This window comes from Elephas maximus, chromosome 5 (assembly GCF_024166365.1).
Source record: "Elephas maximus indicus isolate mEleMax1 chromosome 5, mEleMax1 primary haplotype, whole genome shotgun sequence".
NCBI classification, from domain to species: domain Eukaryota; kingdom Metazoa; phylum Chordata; class Mammalia; order Proboscidea; family Elephantidae; genus Elephas; species Elephas maximus.
The window spans coordinates 932038-956072 of NC_064823.1; positions in this window are offsets into that span (position 1 = coordinate 932038).

Consider the following 24035-nt stretch of genomic DNA (forward strand, 5'->3'; position numbering starts at 1 on the left):
CAAATCGCACCTAATCGCATCCTATGGCATCGAATCTCGTCGAAGTCCATCCAATCCCACCAAAACCCATCGAATCTCATGAAATCTCACCGAATCCCGTCCAATTGTGTCAAATCGGGTCGAATTGAATGCAATCGAATTCAATAGAACAGCTTAGAGTAGTGTAGGTTAGGCTGGGATTCAATAGGGTAGGGCAGAGAGGAATAGACTAGAGAAGCATAGAGTAGAAGAGAAGAGAATACAAAGAGTAGAATGGAGTAGAGTGGAGTAGAGTAGACTAGTCAGAGTCGAGTAGTGCAGAATAGAGATGAATAGATCCAATTCGAGCTGAATCGAGTCGAATGGAGAGGAAATGAGACAAATCTCCATGAATCGAATAGATTAGAGTAGAGTAGGGTGGGGGAGAAGAGAATAGAATAGTGTAGAATGGAGTCGAACAGAGTAGAATGGTGTGGAATGGAGTCGAATGGAGCCAAATAGAGACGAATAGAGTAGAAAAGAGTTGAATAGAGCTGAACAGGGCCGGATAAGTTTGGATCGAGCCTAATGATGCTGAATCGAGCAGAATCGAGCCAAATTGACCCGATTCAAGCCAAATCGAGCTAAATCAAGCCAATTCGAGCCTAAATCCCATGGAATCGCCTTGAAAGGCATTGAATCAAATCGAATCGATTAGAGTAGAGGAGGGTAGAGTAGGAGGGGTTAGACTAGAAGGGAACAGAACCCAAGAGAAAGAATCGAATAGAATGAAGTAGAGACGAGTACAGTAGAATAGAGTCCAATAGAGTTGAATAGAGCCAAACAGAGCTGAATGCAGCCGAATCCACCAAATTCGAGGTGAATCGAGAAGAATCATGTCGAATCGCGTTGAAACGTGTCGAATCCAATCCAATCGTTTAGTGTAGGGCAGGTAAGATGAGGGTAGGGTAGGGTAGAAAAGAATAGATTAGAATAGAACAGAAAGAATAGAGACGAGTAGACTAGAGTCAAATAGAGTCAAATCCTGCCGAAAAGAGCCGAATAGAGAGGAAAAGGGCCAAGTCAAACCGAATCGAGTTGAATTCGCACAAAAAGGAGCTGATTCGAGCCGATAGGACCTGAATCAGGCCGAATCCCGTTCAAGTCTGTTGAATAGAATAGAACAGATTACAGTAGGCTAAGTTAGAGTAGGGTAGGATAGAACCAAATGCAGTAGAACAGAACAGGATCGAAGAGAACTGAAAGAATAGAATAGGGTCGAGTAGTGCAGAGTCTAGAAGAATAGAGTTGAATATTGCCGACTAGAGCAAAATAGAGCCCAAAAGACCCAACGTGATAGAAATCAAGATGAATGGCGCCGAATCCCGCGGAATCATGCTGGATCGCGTCGAAGCCCGTTGAATTGCATTGAATCCCATCCATTCGAGTCCAATCCAATCGAATCGATTAGAATAGACTAGAGAAGGGTAGAGTACAAGACAATAGACTAGAGAAGAATACAGTCGGATGGAGTAGAATGGTGTAGAATGGAGTTGAAAAGAGATAATAGAGTTGAGTAGACTCGTAGAGCCATATAGAGTTGAACAGAGCCTGTTCAAGCTGAATAGAGCTGACCAGGGCGAAACGGAGCCGATTAGAACTGAATCGAACCGATTGGAGCCCAAGAGGGATGAATGGAGTGCAACGGAGCCGATTGGAGCCGAATCGCATCGAAATGCGTGGAATCGAATCCAGTGGAATAGATTAGAGTAGGGTTGGTTAAAATAGAGTAGAATAGAATTGAACACAGTAAAAGAGAATAAAAAGAATACAAGAGAATCGAGTCCAAAAGGTTAGAGCAGAGCAGAATAGTGTAGAGTAGAACAGAGTCGAATAGAGTCGAATCGAGCCAAATGGAGAAGAAACAAGGCAAATCGCGTTGAATCCCCTCGAACCAATTCCAGTCAATTAGGGTAGGGTAGAGTAAAATAGCGTTGAGTGGAGTAGAATGCTGTGCAACGCAATCGAATGGAGTCGAAAAGAGTCGAAAAGAGCCGAATAGTGCTGAAGAGGGCCGAAGAGGGCCGAATCGAGCAGAATTGAGCCAAATCCAGCAAATCGAGCCTAATGGAGCCGAATGGAGCCGAATCCAGCTGAATCGACACTCTTCGAGCCAAATGGAGCCGAATGGACATGAATCGAACCAATTCGACCTGAATCGTGTCCAAATTCATGGAATCGAATTGAACAGATTAGAGTAGGGGAGGTTCGGGTATGGCAGGGTGGAATAGAGTAGAGTAGCATAGAATAAAACAGAAGAGAAGAGAACAGAACAATACAGAACGAATACAGAAAACAGTAGGCTAGAGTAGCGTAGAGGGAAACAGAGTAGAGTAGAATAGATTCGAACAGAGCTAAATGGAGCCAAACTGAGCCGAATCGTGTCCAAATGGGTTGAAGCCAATCCAATCCAATGGATTAGAGTAGAGTAGAGTTGGGTAGCATAGGGTAGGGTAGAATAGAGTAGAATAGGAAGAATAAAGAAAATAGAGAAGAGTAGACTAGAGTACGATAGAGTAGGCTAGTGTATAATAGGGTAGACTCGAATACGGCTGAGTAGAGCCGAATGGAGTCGAAATGAGAGGAATCACGTCTAATGGATTCGAGTAAATTAGAGTGGTGTAGGATAGAGTAGAGCAGAATAGTGTAGAATGGTGTGGAATAAATAGAATGGAGTAGAATGGAGTCAAATAGAGACGAAAAGAGTAGAGAAGAGTCAAATAGAGCAGAATAGGGCCGAAAAGGCCGAATTGAGCAGAATCGAAGCAATTCAAGCCAAAACGAGCCGAATAGAGCCAAATCGAATCGAATCGAGCTGATTCAAGCCGAATCACGTCGAATCCCGTTCAGTGCATCCAATCCAATCCAAACGTCTAGATTAGAGAAGGGGAGGGGAGGGTGGACTAGAATAGAGTAGAGTAGACTAGAAGAGATTAGGACAGAATAGAAGGAATAGAATAGAGTAGAAAAGAGTAGGGTCGAATAGACTCGAATAGAGTCGAATAGAGACGAATAGAGAAAACAGAGCTGAATGGAGCCGAGTAGAGACGTAGAGGAGCCATATAGAGCCGATTCGAACCTCATCGAGCTGAATCAAGCAGAATCACGCCGACTGTCACTGAGTAGCGTCGAATCACATCGAATCACGTCGAATCGCATCAAATCACATCGTTTTGTGTCGGACCGGGTCGAATCGCTTCGTATCGCATCGGATTGCATCGAATGTCGTCGAATCACGACGAATCACGCCCCATCACGTCCAATAACTTCGAACTGCGTCCAATCTCCTAGAATTCTGCTGAATCACGTCGAATCGTATGGAATCTCGTCTAATCTCTTTGAATCCCGTCAAATGCCTTCGGACCTTGTCGAATCCCGTCGAATCCTGTCCAATCGCGTCGAAGTGAATCGAATTGAATCAAATCGATTCAAGTAGGGTGGGTTTGGGTGGGGTGCAGTAGGGTTGGGTAGGGTAGGATAGAACAGAGTCCAACAGAATAGGAGAGAACAGAAGAGAACAGAAAGAATCCAGCAGAATAGAATAGAGTAGAAAAGAGTCAGATAGTGCAGAGCATAGCCGAATTGAGGCGAATGGAGACAAAACAAGATGAATCGCGTTGAAGCGCTTCGAATCGGGTCAAATCGAATCCATTCGAATAGATTAGGGTAGGGAAGGGTAGACGAGAATAGAGGAGAATAGTGCAGAATGGTGTGGAATGGATTAGAACGGAGCCGACTAGAGACGACTAGAGTAGAAAAGAGTCGAATAGAGCATAGTTGGGCCGAATAGGGCCAAAGAAGGCCTAATCGAGCAGAATCCAGCAGAATCGATGCCATTGGAGCTGAATGGAGCCAAATGGAGCCCAATCGAACCGATTCGAAGCGAATTGATCTGATTCAAGCCTAATCGGGTCGAATGGCGTGAAAATGCGATGACTCGAACAGAATCAAAGATTAGAGAAGGGGAGGGGAGCGGCTGGGAGGGTAGAACAGAACAGAATAGAACAGTACATAATAGAAGGAACAGAATATAGCACAGTACGGTAGAGCAGAGCAGAGAAAAGTAGAGAAGAGTAGAGTCGAATAGAGTGAACTAGTGCAGAATAGAGCTGAATAGAGCCAATTCTAGCCGAATCGAGCCCAAAGGAAACAAAACGTGATGAATCGCGTCGAATAGCGTCCGATCGAATCCATTAGAATAGATTAGAGTAGGGTAGAGTAGAACAGAATAGAGCAGAATCGAGTCGAATGGAGTTGCATAGAGAAAACTAGAGTAGAAAAGAGTCGAATCGAGCCGAATAAGGCTGAACCAAGTCGAATTGAGTTGAAACAAGCTGAATCGAAGCGATTCAAGCCAAATCGAGCTGAATCGAGCTGATGGTGCCGAATGAGCCGATTCAAGCATCATCGCGTCCAATCACATTGAAATGCTTTGACTCGAATCCAATTGAATAGATTCGAAAAGGTTAGGGTAGGGTGGTTTTGGATAGGGTAGACTAGGGTAGACGAAAGCAGACTAGAGTAGAGTAGACAAGCGAAGTCTAGAGTAGTAGCCTAGACAAGACAGCTGGACTAGTCAGACTAGTGGTATAGATCAGTAGGCTAGACAACTAGCCTTGGAGAGTACCCTTGCCTTGACAAGTACCCTAAATTCTGAATCTGAACTACTCCCCTTGCCTTAACTAGTATCCTGAACTAGTAGCCTTGTCTGAACTAGTACCCTTAACTAGTAGCCTTGCCTTAAGTAATAGTCTTAATGTCTACCCTTGCCTTACTAGTACCCTGAACTAGTAGCCCTGCCTTAACTAGTACCCTGGCCTTCACCAGTAGCCTTAACTAGTACCCTGGCCTTCACTAGTAGCCTTGCCTCAACTAGTACCCTTAACTAACACCCTAGCATGAGCTAGTACTCTTAACTAGTACCTGGCCTTCTCAGTCCCCATAAGTCCTACCCTGGCCTTAACCAGCTGCCTTAACTGGTACCCTGGTCTTAACTAGTAGTATTGACTTCTACCCTTGAATCCACTGGTCGCCTAAACTAGTCGTCTTGCCTTCAGTAGTAGCCTTCACTTGTACCTTGCCTTAACTAGTATCGTTATCTAGTACCTGTGCCTTAACTAGTACTCTTAGCTAGTACAGCGGCCATAACGAGTGGCCTGAAATAGTAGCCTGAACTAGTAGCCTTGTCTGAATTAGTCCCCTGAACTAGTAGCAGTGCTTTAAGTAATCGTCTTAACGTCTGCCCTTGCCTTACTAGTACCCTTAACTAGTAGCCAAGCCTTAACTACTACCCCTAACTAGTAGCCTTGCCTTAACTAGTACCCTTGCCTTAACCAGTTGCCTTAAGTAGTACCCCGGCCTTAACTAGAAGTATCAACTTGTAAACTTGCATCCAATAGTAGCCTTAACTAGTACTCTTGCCTTAAGTAGTGGCCTGAACTAGTACTCGTGCCTTAGCTAGTACTCTGAACTAGTACAGTGCCTCTAACTAGTATCCTGAACTAGTAGCCTTCTCTAAACTAGTACCCTTAACTAGTAGCCTTGCCTTCACTAGTACCCTGGCCTTCTCCAGTAGCCTTAACTAAGACCCTGGCCTTCACTGGTAGCCTTAACTAGTACCCTTAACTAGTACCCTCGCATTAACTAGTAGTCTGAACTAGTACCCTGGCCATATCAGTACCCAGAACTACTACCCTTGCCGTAACCAGTTTCCTTAACTAGTACCCCGGCCTTAACTAGTAGTATTCACTTGTATATTTGCATCAACTAGTAGCCTTAACTAGTACTCTTCCCTTAAGCAGCGGCCTGTATTTGTACCTTGCCTTAACTAGCAGCCTTAACTAGCACCCGTGCCTTTACTCATACTCTTAACTAGTACAGTGCCCCTAACTAGTATCCTGAACTGGTAGCCTTGTCCTAAGTAGTACCCTTAACTAGGAGCCTTGCCTTAAGGAATAGTCTTAATGGCTACCCTGGCCTCAACAAGTACCCTTAACTAGTACCCTTGCATTAATTAGTAGTCTTAACTGGTAGCCTGGCCTTGTCAGTACCCATAACTACTACCCTTGCCTTAACCAGTTGCCTTACCTAGCAACCTGGACTTAGCCAGTAGTATTAACATGTACCCTTGCATCGACTAGTAGACTTAAGTAGGACTCTTGCCTGAAGTAGTGGCCTTAACACGTTCCTTGCCTTACTAGTAGCCTTAACTAGTACTCTGAACTAGTACAGTGGCCCTAACTAGTATTCTGAACTAGAAGCCTTGTGGTAACTAGTACCCTTAACTAGTCACCTTGCCTTAGGGAACAGTCTTAACGTCTACCCTTGCCTTACTAGTCCTCTTAACAAGTAGCCAAGCCTTAACTAGTACCCTGAAGTAGTAGCCTTGCATGGACGAGTAGCCCAGCCTTAACTAGTACCCTGGCCGTCACTAGTACCCTTGCCTCAACTAGTACCCTGGCATTAACTAGTAGTCTTAACTAGTACCCTGGCCGTATCGCTACCCAGAACTACTACCCTTGCCTTGACCAGTTGCCTTAACTAGTACCCTGGCCTTAATGAGTAGTATGAACTTGTACCCTTGCATCAACTAGTAGCCTAAACTAATACGCTTGCCTGAAGTCGTAGCCTTCACTTGTACCTTGCCTTCCTAGTAGCCTTAACTAGTACCCGTCCATGAACTAGTACTCTTAACTAGTACAGTGGCCCTAACTAGTAGCCTGAACTAGTCCCCTTGCCTTAGGTAGTCCCTTTTCCAAACTAGTACCCTTCTTGAGTACCCCTATGGAGTAGGGTATGGTACAGTAGGGTGTCATGAGGTAGGGTAGCATACGGTAGAACAGAGAAAACAGAATCCAATAGAATAGAAGAGGATGAGTCAGGATAGGTTAGTTTCGTGTAGGGTGTGGTAGAGTAGCATAGGATGGAATAGAGAAAAGAGAAAACGAGAATCCAATACAACAGAATCGAAAAGAAGAGACTAGATGAGGAAAGACTAGGGCGGGATAGGGTTCTGTCGAATAGAAGAGCGTAGAATGGTGTGGAATGGAGTCAAATGCAGTCAAACCGAGATGAATAGACTAGGAAAGAGTTGAATAGAGCCGAATAGCACCGAATAGGGACATCTAGGGCTGAGTCGAGCCCAATCGAGCCCAACCGAGCCCAATCAAGTCCAATCGACCAGATTCGAGCTGAATGGAGCCCAATGGAGCTGGAATGAGCCAAATAGAGACACAGAAAATGAGCCAAGCTAGATCGAGCCAAATCGCACCTAATCGCATCCTATGGCATCGAATCTCGTCGAAGTCCATCCAATCCCACCAAAACCCATCGAATCTCATGAAATCTCACCGAATCCCGTCCAATTGTGTCAAATCGGGTCGAATTGAATGCAATCGAATTCAATAGAACAGCTTAGAGTAGTGTAGGTTAGGCTGGGATTCAATAGGGTAGGGCAGAGAGGAATAGACTAGAGAAGCATAGAGTAGAAGAGAAGAGAATACAAAGAGTAGAATGGAGTAGAGTGGAGTAGAGTAGAATAGTCAGAGTCGAGTAGTGCAGAATAGAGATGAATAGATCCAATTCGAGCTGAATCGAGTCGAATGGAGAGGAAATGAGACAAATCTCCATGAATCGAATAGATTAGAGTAGAGTAGGGTGGGGGAGAAGAGAATAGAATAGTGTAGAATGGAGTCGAACAGAGTAGAATGGTGTGGAATGGAGTCGAATGGAGCCAAATAGAGACGAATAGAGTAGGAAAGAGTTGAATAGAGCTGAACAGGGCCGGATAAGTTTGGATCGAGCCTAATGATGCTGAATCGAGCAGAATCGAGCCAAATTGACCCGATTCAAGCCAAATCGAGCTAAATCAAGCCAATTCGAGCCTAAATCCCATGGAATCGCCTTGAAAGGCATTGAATCGAATCGAATCGATTAGAGTAGAGGAGGGTAGAGTAGGAGGGGTTAGACTAGAAGGGAACAGAACCCAAGAGAAAGAATCGAATAGAATGAAGTAGAGACGAGTACAGTAGAATAGAGTCCAATAGAGTTGAATAGAGCCAAACAGAGCTGAATGCAGCCGAATCCACCAAATTCGAGGTGAATCGAGAAGAATCATGTCGAATCGCGTTGAAACGTGTCGAATCCAATCCAATCGTTTAGTGTAGGGCAGGTAAGATGAGGGTAGGGTAGGGTAGAAAAGAATAGATTAGAATAGAACAGAAAGAATAGAGACGAGTAGACTAGAGTCAAATAGAGTCAAATCCTGCCGAAAAGAGCCGAATAGAGAGGAAAAGGGCCAAGTCAAACCGAATCGAGTTGAATTCGCACAAAAAGGAGCTGATTCGAGCCGATAGGACCTGAATCAGGCCGAATCCCGTTCAAGTCTGTTGAATAGAATAGAACAGATTACAGTAGGCTAAGTTAGAGTAGGGTAGGATAGAACCAAATGCAGTAGAACAGAACAGGATCGAAGAGAACTGAAAGAATAGAATAGGGTCGAGTAGTGCAGAGTCTAGAAGAATAGAGTTGAATATTGCCGACTAGAGCAAAATAGAGCCCAAAAGACCCAACGTGATAGAAATCAAGATGAATGGCGCCGAATCCCGCGGAATCATGCTGGATCGCGTCGAAGCCCGTTGAATTGCATTGAATCCCATCCATTCGAGTCCAATCCAATCGAATCGATTAGAATAGACTAGAGAAGGGTAGAGTACAAGACAATAGACTAGAGAAGAATACAGTCGGATGGAGTAGAATGGTGTAGAATGGAGTTGAAAAGAGATAATAGAGTTGAGTAGACTCGTAGAGCCATATAGAGTTGAACAGAGCCTGTTCAAGCTGAATAGAGCTGACCAGGGCGAAACGGAGCCGATTAGAACTGAATCGAACCGATTGGAGCCCAAGAGGGATGAATGGAGTGCAACGGAGCCGATTGGAGCCGAATCGCATCGAAATGCGTGGAATCGAATCCAGTGGAATAGATTAGAGTAGGGTTGGTTAAAATAGAGTAGAATAGAATTGAACACAGTAAAAGAGAATAAAAAGAATACAAGAGAATCGAGTCCAAAAGGTTAGAGCAGAGCAGAATAGTGTAGAGTAGAACAGAGTCGAATAGAGTCGAATCGAGCCAAATGGAGAAGAAACAAGGCAAATCGCGTTGAATCCCCTCGAACCAATTCCAGTCAATTAGGGTAGGGTAGAGTAAAATAGCGTTGAGTGGAGTAGAATGCTGTGCAACGCAATCGAATGGAGTCGAAAAGAGTCGAAAAGAGCCGAATAGTGCTGAAGAGGGCCGAAGAGGGCCGAATCGAGCAGAATTGAGCCAAATCCAGCAAATCGAGCCTAATGGAGCCGAATGGAGCCGAATCCAGCTGAATCGACACTCTTCGAGCCAAATGGAGCCGAATGGACATGAATCGAACCAATTCGACCTGAATCGTGTCCAAATTCATGGAATCGAATTGAACAGATTAGAGTAGGGGAGGTTCGGGTATGGCAGGGTGGAATAGAGTAGAGTAGCATAGAATAAAACAGAAGAGAAGAGAACAGAACAATACAGAACGAATACAGAAAACAGTAGGCTAGAGTAGCGTAGAGGGAAACAGAGTAGAGTAGAATAGATTCGAACAGAGCTAAATGGAGCCAAACTGAGCCGAATCGTGTCCAAATGGGTTGAAGCCAATCCAATCCAATGGATTAGAGTAGAGTAGAGTTGGGTAGCATAGGGTAGGGTAGAATAGAGTAGAATAGGAAGAATAAAGAAAATAGAGAAGAGTAGACTAGAGTACGATAGAGTAGGCTAGTGTATAATAGGGTAGACTCGAATACGGCTGAGTAGAGCCGAATGGAGTCGAAATGAGAGGAATCACGTCTAATGGATTCGAGTAAATTAGAGTGGTGTAGGATAGAGTAGAGCAGAATAGTGTAGAATGGTGTGGAATAAATAGAATGGAGTAGAATGGAGTCAAATAGAGACGAAAAGAGTAGAGAAGAGTCAAATAGAGCAGAATAGGGCCGAAAAGGCCGAATTGAGCAGAATCGAAGCAATTCAAGCCAAAACGAGCCGAATAGAGCCAAATCGAATCGAATCGAGCTGATTCAAGCCGAATCACGTCGAATCCCGTTCAGTGCATCCAATCCAATCCAAACGTCTAGATTAGAGAAGGGGAGGGGAGGGTGGACTAGAATAGAGTAGAGTAGACTAGAAGAGATTAGGACAGAATAGAAGGAATAGAATAGAGTAGAAAAGAGTAGGGTCGAATAGACTCGAATAGAGTCGAATAGAGACGAATAGAGAAAACAGAGCTGAATGGAGCCGAGTAGAGACGTAGAGGAGCCATATAGAGCCGATTCGAACCTCATCGAGCTGAATCAAGCAGAATCACGCCGACTGTCACTGAGTAGCGTCGAATCACATCGAATCACGTCGAATCGCATCAAATCACATCGTTTTGTGTCGGACCGGGTCGAATCGCTTCGTATCGCATCGGATTGCATCGAATGTCGTCGAATCACGACGAATCACGCCCCATCACGTCCAATAACTTCGAACTGCGTCCAATCTCCTAGAATTCTGCTGAATCACGTCGAATCGTATGGAATCTCGTCTAATCTCTTTGAATCCCGTCAAATGCCTTCGGACCTTGTCGAATCCCGTCGAATCCTGTCCAATCGCGTCGAAGTGAATCGAATTGAATCAAATCGATTCAAGTAGGGTGGGTTTGGGTGGGGTGCAGTAGGGTTGGGTAGGGTAGGATAGAACAGAGTCCAACAGAATAGGAGAGAACAGAAGAGAACAGAAAGAATCCAGCAGAATAGAATAGAGTAGAAAAGAGTCAGATAGTGCAGAGCATAGCCGAATTGAGGCGAATGGAGACAAAACAAGATGAATCGCGTTGAAGCGCTTCGAATCGGGTCAAATCGAATCCATTCGAATAGATTAGGGTAGGGAAGGGTAGACGAGAATAGAGGAGAATAGTGCAGAATGGTGTGGAATGGATTAGAACGGAGCCGACTAGAGACGACTAGAGTAGAAAAGAGTCGAATAGAGCATAGTTGGGCCGAATAGGGCCAAAGAAGGCCTAATCGAGCAGAATCCAGCAGAATCGATGCCATTGGAGCTGAATGGAGCCAAATGGAGCCCAATCGAACCGATTCGAAGCGAATTGATCTGATTCAAGCCTAATCGGGTCGAATGGCGTGAAAATGCGATGACTCGAACAGAATCAAAGATTAGAGAAGGGGAGGGGAGCGGCTGGGAGGGTAGAACAGAACAGAATAGAACAGTACATAATAGAAGGAACAGAATATAGCACAGTACGGTAGAGCAGAGCAGAGTAAAGTAGAGAAGAGTAGAGTCGAATAGAGTGAACTAGTGCAGAATAGAGCTGAATAGAGCCAATTCTAGCCGAATCGAGCCCAAAGGAAACAAAACGTGATGAATCGCGTCGAATAGCGTCCGATCGAATCCATTAGAATAGATTAGAGTAGGGTAGAGTAGAACAGAATAGAGCAGAATCGAGTCGAATGGAGTTGCATAGAGAAAACTAGAGTAGAAAAGAGTCGAATCGAGCCGAATAAGGCTGAACCAAGTCGAATTGAGTTGAAACAAGCTGAATCGAAGCGATTCAAGCCAAATCGAGCTGAATCGAGCTGATGGTGCCGAATGAGCCGATTCAAGCATCATCGCGTCCAATCACATTGAAATGCTTTGACTCGAATCCAATTGAATAGATTCGAAAAGGTTAGGGTAGGGTGGTTTTGGATAGGGTAGACTAGGGTAGACGAAAGCAGACTAGAGTAGAGTAGACAAGCGAAGTCTAGAGTAGTAGCCTAGACAAGACAGCTGGACTAGTCAGACTAGTGGTATAGATCAGTAGGCTAGACAACTAGCCTTGGAGAGTACCCTTGCCTTGACAAGTACCCTAAATTCTGAATCTGAACTACTCCCCTTGCCTTAACTAGTATCCTGAACTAGTAGCCTTGTCTGAACTAGTACCCTTAACTAGTAGCCTTGCCTTAAGTAATAGTCTTAATGTCTCCCCTTGCCTTACTAGTACCCTGAACTAGTAGCCCTGCCTTAACTAGTACCCTGGCCTTCACCAGTAGCCTTAACTAGTACCCTGGCCTTCACTAGTAGCCTTGCCTCAACTAGTACCCTTAACTAACACCCTAGCATGAGCTAGTACTCTTAACTAGTACCTGGCCTTCTCAGTCCCCATAAGTCCTACCCTGGCCTTAACCAGCTGCCTTAACTGGTACCCTGGTCTTAACTAGTAGTATTGACTTCTACCCTTGAATCCACTGGTCGCCTAAACTAGTCGTCTTGCCTTCAGTAGTAGCCTTCACTTGTACCTTGCCTTAACTAGTATCGTTATCTAGTACCTGTGCCTTAACTAGTACTCTTAGCTAGTACAGCGGCCATAACGAGTAGCCTGAAATAGTAGCCTGAACTAGTAGCCTTGTCTGAATTAGTCCCCTGAACTAGTAGCAGTGCTTTAAGTAATCGTCTTAACGTCTGCCCTTGCCTTACTAGTACCCTTAACTAGTAGCCAAGCCTTAACTACTACCCCTAACTAGTAGCCTTGCCTTAACTAGTACCCTTGCCTTAACGAGTTGCCTTAAGTAGTACCCCGGCCTTAACTAGAAGTATCAACTTGTAAACTTGCATCCAATAGTAGCCTTAACTAGTACTCTTGCCTTAAGTAGTGGCCTGAACTAGTACTCGTGCCTTAGCTAGTACTCTGAACTAGTACAGTGCCTCTAACTAGTATCCTGAACTAGTAGCCTTCTCTAAACTAGTACCCTTAACTAGTAGCCTTGCCTTCACTAGTACCCTGGCCTTCTCCAGTAGCCTTAACTAAGACCCTGGCCTTCACTGGTAGCCTTAACTAGTACCCTTAACTAGTACCCTCGCATTAACTAGTAGTCTGAACTAGTACCCTGGCCATATCAGTACCCAGAACTACTACCCTTGCCGTAACCAGTTTCCTTAACTAGTACCCCGGCCTTAACTAGTAGTATTCACTTGTATATTTGCATCAACTAGTAGCCTTAACTAGTACTCTTCCCTTAAGCAGCGGCCTGTATTTGTACCTTGCCTTAACTAGCAGCCTTAACTAGCACCCGTGCCTTTACTCATACTCTTAACTAGTACAGTGCCCCTAACTAGTATCCTGAACTGGTAGCCTTGTCCTAAGTAGTACCCTTAACTAGGAGCCTTGCCTTAAGGAATAGTCTTAATGGCTACCCTGGCCTCAACAAGTACCCTTAACTAGTACCCTTGCATTAATTAGTAGTCTTAACTGGTAGCCTGGCCTTGTCAGTACCCATAACTACTACCCTTGCCTTAACCAGTTGCCTTACCTAGCAACCTGGACTTAGCCAGTAGTATTAACATGTACCCTTGCATCGACTAGTAGACTTAAGTAGGACTCTTGCCTGAAGTAGTGGCCTTAACACGTTCCTTGCCTTACTAGTAGCCTTAACTAGTACTCTGAACTAGTACAGTGGCCCTAACTAGTATTCTGAACTAGAAGCCTTGTGGTAACTAGTACCCTTAACTAGTCACCTTGCCTTAGGGAACAGTCTTAACGTCTACCCTTGCCTTACTAGTCCTCTTAACAAGTAGCCAAGCCTTAACTAGTACCCTGAAGTAGTAGCCTTGCATGGACGAGTAGCCCAGCCTTAACTAGTACCCTGGCCGTCACTAGTACCCTTGCCTCAACTAGTACCCTGGCATTAACTAGTAGTCTTAACTAGTACCCTGGCCGTATCGCTACCCAGAACTACTACCCTTGCCTTGACCAGTTGCCTTAACTAGTACCCTGGCCTTAATGAGTAGTATGAACTTGTACCCTTGCATCAACTAGTAGCCTAAACTAATACGCTTGCCTGAAGTCGTAGCCTTCACTTGTACCTTGCCTTCCTAGTAGCCTTAACTAGTACCCGTCCATGAACTAGTACTCTTAACTAGTACAGTGGCCCTAACTAGTAGCCTGAACTAGTCCCCTTGCCTTAGGTAGTCCCTTTTCCAAACTAGTACCCTTCTTGAGTACCCCTATGGAGTAGGGTATGGTACAGTAGGGTGTCATGAGGTAGGGTAGCATACGGTAGAACAGAGAAAACAGAATCCAATAGAATAGAAGAGGATGAGTCAGGATAGGTTAGTTTCGTGTAGGGTGTGGTAGAGTAGCATAGGATGGAATAGAGAAAAGAGAAAACGAGAATCCAATACAACAGAATCGAAAAGAAGAGACTAGATGAGGAAAGACTAGGGCGGGATAGGGTTCTGTCGAATAGAAGAGCGTAGAATGGTGTGGAATGGAGTCAAATGCAGTCAAACCGAGATGAATAGACTAGGAAAGAGTTGAATAGAGCCGAATAGCACCGAATAGGGACATCTAGGGCTGAGTCGAGCCCAATCGAGCCCAACCGAGCCCAATCAAGTCCAATCGACCAGATTCGAGCTGAATGGAGCCCAATGGAGCTGGAATGAGCCAAATAGAGACACAGAAAATGAGCCAAGCTAGATCGAGCCAAATCGCACCTAATCGCATCCTATGGCATCGAATCTCGTCGAAGTCCATCCAATCCCACCAAAACCCATCGAATCTCATGAAATCTCACCGAATCCCGTCCAATTGTGTCAAATCGGGTCGAATTGAATGCAATCGAATTCAATAGAACAGCTTAGAGTAGTGTAGGTTAGGCTGGGATTCAATAGGGTAGGGCAGAGAGGAATAGACTAGAGAAGCATAGAGTAGAAGAGAAGAGAATACAAAGAGTAGAATGGAGTAGAGTGGAGTAGAGTAGAATAGTCAGAGTCGAGTAGTGCAGAATAGAGATGAATAGATCCAATTCGAGCTGAATCGAGTCGAATGGAGAGGAAATGAGACAAATCTCCATGAATCGAATAGATTAGAGTAGAGTAGGGTGGGGGAGAAGAGAATAGAATAGTGTAGAATGGAGTCGAACAGAGTAGAATGGTGTGGAATGGAGTCGAATGGAGCCAAATAGAGACGAATAGAGTAGAAAAGAGTTGAATAGAGCTGAACAGGGCCGGATAAGTTTGGATCGAGCCTAATGATGCTGAATCGAGCAGAATCGAGCCAAATTGACCCGATTCAAGCCAAATCGAGCTAAATCAAGCCAATTCGAGCCTAAATCCCATGGAATCGCCTTGAAAGGCATTGAATCGAATCGAATCGATTAGAGTAGAGGAGGGTAGAGTAGGAGGGGTTAGACTAGAAGGGAACAGAACCCAAGAGAAAGAATCGAATAGAATGAAGTAGAGACGAGTACAGTAGAATAGAGTCCAATAGAGTTGAATAGAGCCAAACAGAGCTGAATGCAGCCGAATCCACCAAATTCGAGGTGAATCGAGAAGAATCATGTCGAATCGCGTTGAAACGTGTCGAATCCAATCCAATCGTTTAGTGTAGGGCAGGTAAGATGAGGGTAGGGTAGGGTAGAAAAGAATAGATTAGAATAGAACAGAAAGAATAGAGACGAGTAGACTAGAGTCAAATAGAGTCAAATCCTGCCGAAAAGAGCCGAATAGAGAGGAAAAGGGCCAAGTCAAACCGAATCGAGTTGAATTCGCACAAAAAGGAGCTGATTCGAGCCGATAGGACCTGAATCAGGCCGAATCCCGTTCAAGTCTGTTGAATAGAATAGAACAGATTACAGTAGGCTAAGTTAGAGTAGGGTAGGATAGAACCAAATGCAGTAGAACAGAACAGGATCGAAGAGAACTGAAAGAATAGAATAGGGTCGAGTAGTGCAGAGTCTAGAAGAATAGAGTTGAATATTGCCGACTAGAGCAAAATAGAGCCCAAAAGACCCAACGTGATAGAAATCAAGATGAATGGCGCCGAATCCCGCGGAATCATGCTGGATCGCGTCGAAGCCCGTTGAATTGCATTGAATCCCATCCATTCGAGTCCAATCCAATCGAATCGATTAGAATAGACTAGAGAAGGGTAGAGTACAAGACAATAGACTAGAGAAGAATACAGTCGGATGGAGTAGAATGGTGTAGAATGGAGTTGAAAAGAGATAATAGAGTTGAGTAGACTCGTAGAGCCATATAGAGTTGAACAGAGCCTGTTCAAGCTGAATAGAGCTGACCAGGGCGAAACGGAGCCGATTAGAACTGAATCGAACCGATTGGAGCCCAAGAGGGATGAATGGAGTGCAACGGAGCCGATTGGAGCCGAATCGCATCGAAATGCGTGGAATCGAATCCAGTGGAATAGATTAGAGTAGGGTTGGTTAAAATAGAGTAGAATAGAATTGAACACAGTAAAAGAGAATAAAAAGAATACAAGAGAATCGAGTCCAAAAGGTTAGAGCAGAGCAGAATAGTGTAGAGTAGAACAGAGTCGAATAGAGTCGAATCGAGCCAAATGGAGAAGAAACAAGGCAAATCGCGTTGAATCCCCTCGAACCAATTCCAGTCAATTAGGGTAGGGTAGAGTAAAATAGCGTTGAGTGGAGTAGAATGCTGTGCAACGCAATCGAATGGAGTCGAAAAGAGTCGAAAAGAGCCGAATAGTGCTGAAGAGGGCCGAAGAGGGCCGAATCGAGCAGAATTGAGCCAAATCCAGCAAATCGAGCCTAATGGAGCCGAATGGAGCCGAATCCAGCTGAATCGACACTCTTCGAGCCAAATGGAGCCGAATGGACATGAATCGAACCAATTCGACCTGAATCGTGTCCAAATTCATGGAATCGAATTGAACAGATTAGAGTAGGGGAGGTTCGGGTATGGCAGGGTGGAATAGAGTAGAGTAGCATAGAATAAAACAGAAGAGAAGAGAACAGAACAATACAGAACGAATACAGAAAACAGTAGGCTAGAGTAGCGTAGAGGGAAACAGAGTAGAGTAGAATAGATTCGAACAGAGCTAAATGGAGCCAAACTGAGCCGAATCGTGTCCAAATGGGTTGAAGCCAATCCAATCCAATGGATTAGAGTAGAGTAGAGTTGGGTAGCATAGGGTAGGGTAGAATAGAGTAGAATAGGAAGAATAAAGAAAATAGAGAAGAGTAGACTAGAGTACGATAGAGTAGGCTAGTGTATAATAGGGTAGACTCGAATACGGCTGAGTAGAGCCGAATGGAGTCGAAATGAGAGGAATCACGTCTAATGGATTCGAGTAAATTAGAGTGGTGTAGGATAGAGTAGAGCAGAATAGTGTAGAATGGTGTGGAATAAATAGAATGGAGTAGAATGGAGTCAAATAGAGACGAAAAGAGTAGAGAAGAGTCAAATAGAGCAGAATAGGGCCGAAAAGGCCGAATTGAGCAGAATCGAAGCAATTCAAGCCAAAACGAGCCGAATAGAGCCAAATCGAATCGAATCGAGCTGATTCAAGCCGAATCACGTCGAATCCCGTTCAGTGCATCCAATCCAATCCAAACGTCTAGATTAGAGAAGGGGAGGGGAGGGTGGACTAGAATAGAGTAGAGTAGACTAGAAGAGATTAGGACAGAATAGAAGGAATAGAATAGAGTAGAAAAGAGTAGGGTCGAATAGACTCGAATAGAGTCGAATAGAGACGAATAGAGAAAACAGAGCTGAATGGAGCCGAGTAGAGACGTAGAGGAGCCATATAGAGCCGATTCGAACCTCATCGAACTGAATCAAGCAGAATCACGCCGACTGTCACTGAGTAGCGTCGAATCACATCGAATCACGTCGAATCGCATCAAATCACATCGTTTTGTGTCGGACCGGGTCGAATCGCTTCGTATCGCATCGGATTGCATCGAATGTCGTCGAATCACGACGAATCACGCCCCATCACGTCCAATAACTTCGAACTGCGTCCAATCTCCTAGAATTCTGCTGAATCACGTTGAATCGTATGGAATCTCGTCTAATCTCTTTGAATCCCGTCAAATGCCTTCGGACCTTGTCGAATCCCGTCGAATCCTGTCCAATCGCGTCGAAGTGAATCGAATTGAATCAAATCGATTCAAGTAGGGTGGGTTTGGGTGGGGTGCAGTAGGGTTGGGTAGGGTAGGATAGAACAGAGTCCAACAGAATAGGAGAGAACAGAAGAGAACAGAAAGAATCCAGCAGAATAGAATAGAGTAGAAAAGAGTCAGATAGTGCAGAGCATAGCCGAATTGAGGCGAATGGAGACAAAACAAGATGAATCGCGTTGAAGCGCTTCGAATCGGGTCAAATCGAATCCATTCGAATAGATTAGGGTAGGGAAGGGTAGACGAGAATAGAGGAGAATAGTGCAGAATGGTGTGGAATGGATTAGAACGGAGCCGACTAGAGACGACTAGAGTAGAAAAGAGTCGAATAGAGCATAGTTGGGCCGAATAGGGCCAAAGAAGGCCTAATCGAGCAGAATCCAGCAGAATCGATGCCATTGGAGCTGAATGGAGCCAAATGGAGCCCAATCGAACCGATTCGAAGCGAATTGATCTGATTCAAGCCTAATCGGGTCGAATGGCGTGAAAATGCGATGACTCGAACAGAATCAAAGATTAGAGAAGGGGAGGGGAGCGGCTGGGAGGGTAGAACAGAACAGAATAGAACAGTACATAATAGAAGGAACAGAATATAGCACAGTACGGTAGAGCAGAGCAGAGTAAAGTAGAGAAGAGTAGAGTCGAATAGAGTGAACTAGTGCAGAATAGAGCTGAATAGAGCCAATTCTAGCCGAATCGAGCCCAAAGGAAACAAAACGTGATGAATCGCGTCGAATAGCGTCCGATCGAATCCATTAGAATAGATTACAGTAGGGTAGAGTAGAACAGAATAGAGCAGAATCGAGTCGAATGGAGTTGCATAGAGAAAACTAGAGTAGAAAAGAGTCGAATCGAGCCGAATAAGGCTGAACCAAGTCGAATTGAGTTGAAACAAGCTGAATCGAAGCGATTCAAGCCAAATCGAGCTGAATCGAGCTGATGGTGCCGAATGAGCCGATTCAAGCATCATCGCGTCCAATCACATTGAAATGCTTTGACTCGAATCCAATTGAATAGATTCGAAAAGGTTAGGGTAGGGTGGTTTTGGATAGGGTAGACTAGGGTAGACGAAAGCAGACTAGAGTAGAGTAGACAAGCGAAGTCTAGAGTAGTAGCCTAGACAAGACAGCTGGACTAGTCAGACTAGTGGTATAGATCAGTAGGCTAGACAACTAGCCTTGGAGAGTACCCTTGCCTTGACAAGTACCCTAAATTCTGAATCTGAACTACTCCCCTTGCCTTAACTAGTATCCTGAACTAGTAGCCTTGTCTGAACTAGTACCCTTAACTAGTAGCCTTGCCTTAAGTAATAGTCTTAATGTCTACCCTTGCCTTACTAGTACCCTGAACTAGTAGCCCTGCCTTAACTAGTACCCTGGCCTTCACCAGTAGCCTTAACTAGTACCCTGGCCTTCACTAGTAGCCTTGCCTCAACTAGTACCCTTAACTAACACCCTAGCATGAGCTAGTACTCTTAACTAGTACCTGGCCTTCTCAGTCCCCATAAGTCCTACCCTGGCCTTAACCAGCTGCCTTAACTGGTACCCTGGTCTTAACTAGTAGTATTGACTTCTACCCTTGAATCCACTGGTCGCCTAAACTAGTCGTCTTGCCTTCAGTAGTAGCCTTCACTTGTACCTTGCCTTAACTAGTATCGTTATCTAGTACCTGTGCCTTAACTAGTACTCTTAGCTAGTACAGCGGCCATAACGAGTAGCCTGAACTAGTAGCCTTGTCTGAATTAGTCCTCTGAACTAGTAGCCTTGCTTTAAGTAATCGTCTTAACGTCTGCCCTTGCCTTACTAGTACCCTTAACTAGTAGCCAAGCCTTAACTACTACCCCTAACTAGTAGCCTTGCCTTAACTAGTACCCTTGCCTTAACCAGTTGCCTTAAGTAGTACCCCGGCCTTAACTAGAAGTATCAACTTGTAAACTTGCATCCAATAGTAGCCTTAACTAGTACTCTTGCCTTAAGTAGTGGCCTGAACTAGTACTCGTGCCTTAGCTAGTACTCTGAACTAGTACAGTGCCTCTAACTAGTATCCTGAACTAGTAGCCTTCTCTAAACTAGTACCCTTAACTAGTAGCCTTGCCTTCACTAGTACCCTGGCCTTCTCCAGTAGCCTTAACTAAGACCCTGGCCTTCACTGGTAGCCTTAACTAGTACCCTTAACTAGTACCCTCGCATTAACTAGTAGTCTGAACTAGTACCCTGGCCGTATCAGTACCCAGAACTACTACCCTTGCCGTAACCAGTTTCCTTAACTAGTACCCCGGCCTTAACTAGTAGTATTCACTTGTATATTTGCATCAACTAGTAGCCTTAACTAGTACTCTTCCCTTAAGCAGCGGCCTGTATTTGTACCTTGCCTTAACTAGCAGCCTTAACTAGCACCCGTGCCTTTACTCATACTCTTAACTAGTACAGTGCCCCTAACTAGTATCCTGAACTGGTAGCCTTGTCCTAAGTAGTACCCTTAACTAGGAGCCTTGCCTTAAGGAATAGTCTTAATGGCTACCCTGGCCTCAACAAGTACCCTTAACTAGTACCCTTGCATTAATTAGTAGTCTTAACTGGTAGCCTGGCCTTGTCAGTACCCATAACTACTACCCTTGCCTTAACCAGTTGCCTTACCTAGCAACCTGGACTTAGCCAGTAGTATTAACATGTACCCTTGCATCGACTAGTAGACTTAAGTAGGACTCTTGCCTGAAGTAGTGGCCTTAACACGTTCCTTGCCTTACTAGTAGCCTTAACTAGTACTCTGAACTAGTACAGTGGCCCTAACTAGTATTCTGAACTAGAAGCCTTGTGGTAACTAGTACCCTTAACTAGTCACCTTGCCTTAGGGAACAGTCTTAACGTCTACCCTTGCCTTACTAGTCCTCTTAACAAGTAGCCAAGCCTTAACTAGTACCCTGAAGTAGTAGCCTTGCATGGACGAGTAGCCCAGCCTTAACTAGTACCCTGGCCGTCACTAGTACCCTTGCCTCAACTAGTACCCTGGCATTAACTAGTAGTCTTAACTAGTACCCTGGCCGTATCGCTACCCAGAACTACTACCCTTGCCTTGACCAGTTGCCTTAACTAGTACCCTGGCCTTAATGAGTAGTATGAACTTGTACCCTTGCATCAACTAGTAGCCTAAACTAATACGCTTGCCTGAAGTCGTAGCCTTCACTTGTACCTTGCCTTCCTAGTAGCCTTAACTAGTACCCGTCCATGAACTAGTACTCTTAACTAGTACAGTGGCCCTAACTAGTAGCCTGAACTAGTCCCCTTGCCTTAGGTAGTCCCTTTTCCAAACTAGTACCCTTCTTGAGTACCCCTATGGAGTAGGGTATGGTACAGTAGGGTGTCATGAGGTAGGGTAGCATACGGTAGAACAGAGAAAACAGAATCCAATAGAATAGAAGAGGATGAGTCAGGATAGGTTAGTTTCGTGTAGGGTGTGGTAGAGTAGCATAGGATGGAATAGAGAAAAGAGAAAACGAGAATCCAATACAACAGAATCGAAAAGAAGAGACTAGATGAGGAAAGACTAGGGCGGGATAGGGTTCTGTCGAATAGAAGAGCGTAGAATGGTGTGGAATGGAGTCAAATGCAGTCAAACCGAGATGAATAGACTAGGAAAGAGTTGAATAGAGCCGAATAGCACCGAATAGGGACATCTAGGGCTGAGTCGAGCCCAATCGAGCCCAACCGAGCCCAATCAAGTCCAATCGACCAGATTCGAGCTGAATGGAGCCCAATGGAGCTGGAATGAGCCAAATAGAGACACAGAAAATGAGCCAAGCTAGATCGAGCCAAATCGCACCTAATCGCATCCTATGGCATCGAATCTCGTCGAAGTCCATCCAATCCCACCAAAACCCATCGAATCTCATGAAATCTCACCGAATCCCGTCCAATTGTGTCAAATCGGGTCGAATTGAATGCAATCGAATTCAATAGAACAGCTTAGAGTAGTGTAGGTTAGGCTGGGATTCAATAGGGTAGGGCAGAGAGGAATAGACTAGAGAAGCATAGAGTAGAAGAGAAGAGAATACAAAGAGTAGAATGGAGTAGAGTGGAGTAGAGTAGAATAGTCAGAGTCGAGTAGTGCAGAATAGAGATGAATAGATCCAATTCGAGCTGAATCGAGTCGAATGGAGAGGAAATGAGACAAATCTCCATGAATCGAATAGATTAGAGTAGAGTAGGGTGGGGGAGAAGAGAATAGAATAGTGTAGAATGGAGTCGAACAGAGTAGAATGGTGTGGAATGGAGTCGAATGGAGCCAAATAGAGACGAATAGAGTAGAAAAGAGTTGAATAGAGCTGAACAGGGCCGGATAAGTTTGGATCGAGCCTAATGATGCTGAATCGAGCAGAATCGAGCCAAATTGACCCGATTCAAGCCAAATCGAGCTAAATCAAGCCAATTCGAGCCTAAATCCCATGGAATCGCCTTGAAAGGCATTGAATCGAATCGAATCGATTAGAGTAGAGGAGGGTAGAGTAGGAGGGGTTAGACTAGAAGGGAACAGAACCCAAGAGAAAGAATCGAATAGAATGAAGTAGAGACGAGTACAGTAGAATAGAGTCCAATAGAGTTGAATAGAGCCAAACAGAGCTGAATGCAGCCGAATCCACCAAATTCGAGGTGAATCGAGAAGAATCATGTCGAATCGCGTTGAAACGTGTCGAATCCAATCCAATCGTTTAGTGTAGGGCAGGTAAGATGAGGGTAGGGTAGGGTAGAAAAGAATAGATTAGAATAGAACAGAAAGAATAGAGACGAGTAGACTAGAGTCAAATAGAGTCAAATCCTGCCGAAAAGAGCCGAATAGAGAGGAAAAGGGCCAAGTCAAACCGAATCGAGTTGAATTCGCACAAAAAGGAGCTGATTCGAGCCGATAGGACCTGAATCAGGCCGAATCCCGTTCAAGTCTGTTGAATAGAATAGAACAGATTACAGTAGGCTAAGTTAGAGTAGGGTAGGATAGAACCAAATGCAGTAGAACAGAACAGGATCGAAGAGAACTGAAAGAATAGAATAGGGTCGAGTAGTGCAGAGTCTAGAAGAATAGAGTTGAATATTGCCGACTAGAGCAAAATAGAGCCCAAAAGACCCAACGTGATAGAAATCAAGATGAATGGCGCCGAATCCCGCGGAATCATGCTGGATCGCGTCGAAGCCCGTTGAATTGCATTGAATCCCATCCATTCGAGTCCAATCCAATCGAATCGATTAGAATAGACTAGAGAAGGGTAGAGTACAAGACAATAGACTAGAGAAGAATACAGTCGGATGGAGTAGAATGGTGTAGAATGGAGTTGAAAAGAGATAATAGAGTTGAGTAGACTCGTAGAGCCATATAGAGTTGAACAGAGCCTGTTCAAGCTGAATAGAGCTGACCAGGGCGAAACGGAGCCGATTAGAACTGAATCGAACCGATTGGAGCCCAAGAGGGATGAATGGAGTGCAACGGAGCCGATTGGAGCCGAATCGCATCGAAATGCGTGGAATCGAATCCAGTGGAATAGATTAGAGTAGGGTTGGTTAAAATAGAGTAGAATAGAATTGAACACAGTAAAAGAGAATAAAAAGAATACAAGAGAATCGAGTCCAAAAGGTTAGAGCAGAGCAGAATAGTGTAGAGTAGAACAGAGTCGAATAGAGTCGAATCGAGCCAAATGGAGAAGAAACAAGGCAAATCGCGTTGAATCCCCTCGAACCAATTCCAGTCAATTAGGGTAGGGTAGAGTAAAATAGCGTTGAGTGGAGTAGAATGCTGTGCAACGCAATCGAATGGAGTCGAAAAGAGTCGAAAAGAGCCGAATAGTGCTGAAGAGGGCCGAAGAGGGCCGAATCGAGCAGAATTGAGCCAAATCCAGCAAATCGAGCCTAATGGAGCCGAATGGAGCCGAATCCAGCTGAATCGACACTCTTCGAGCCAAATGGAGCCGAATGGACATGAATCGAACCAATTCGACCTGAATCGTGTCCAAATTCATGGAATCGAATTGAACAGATTAG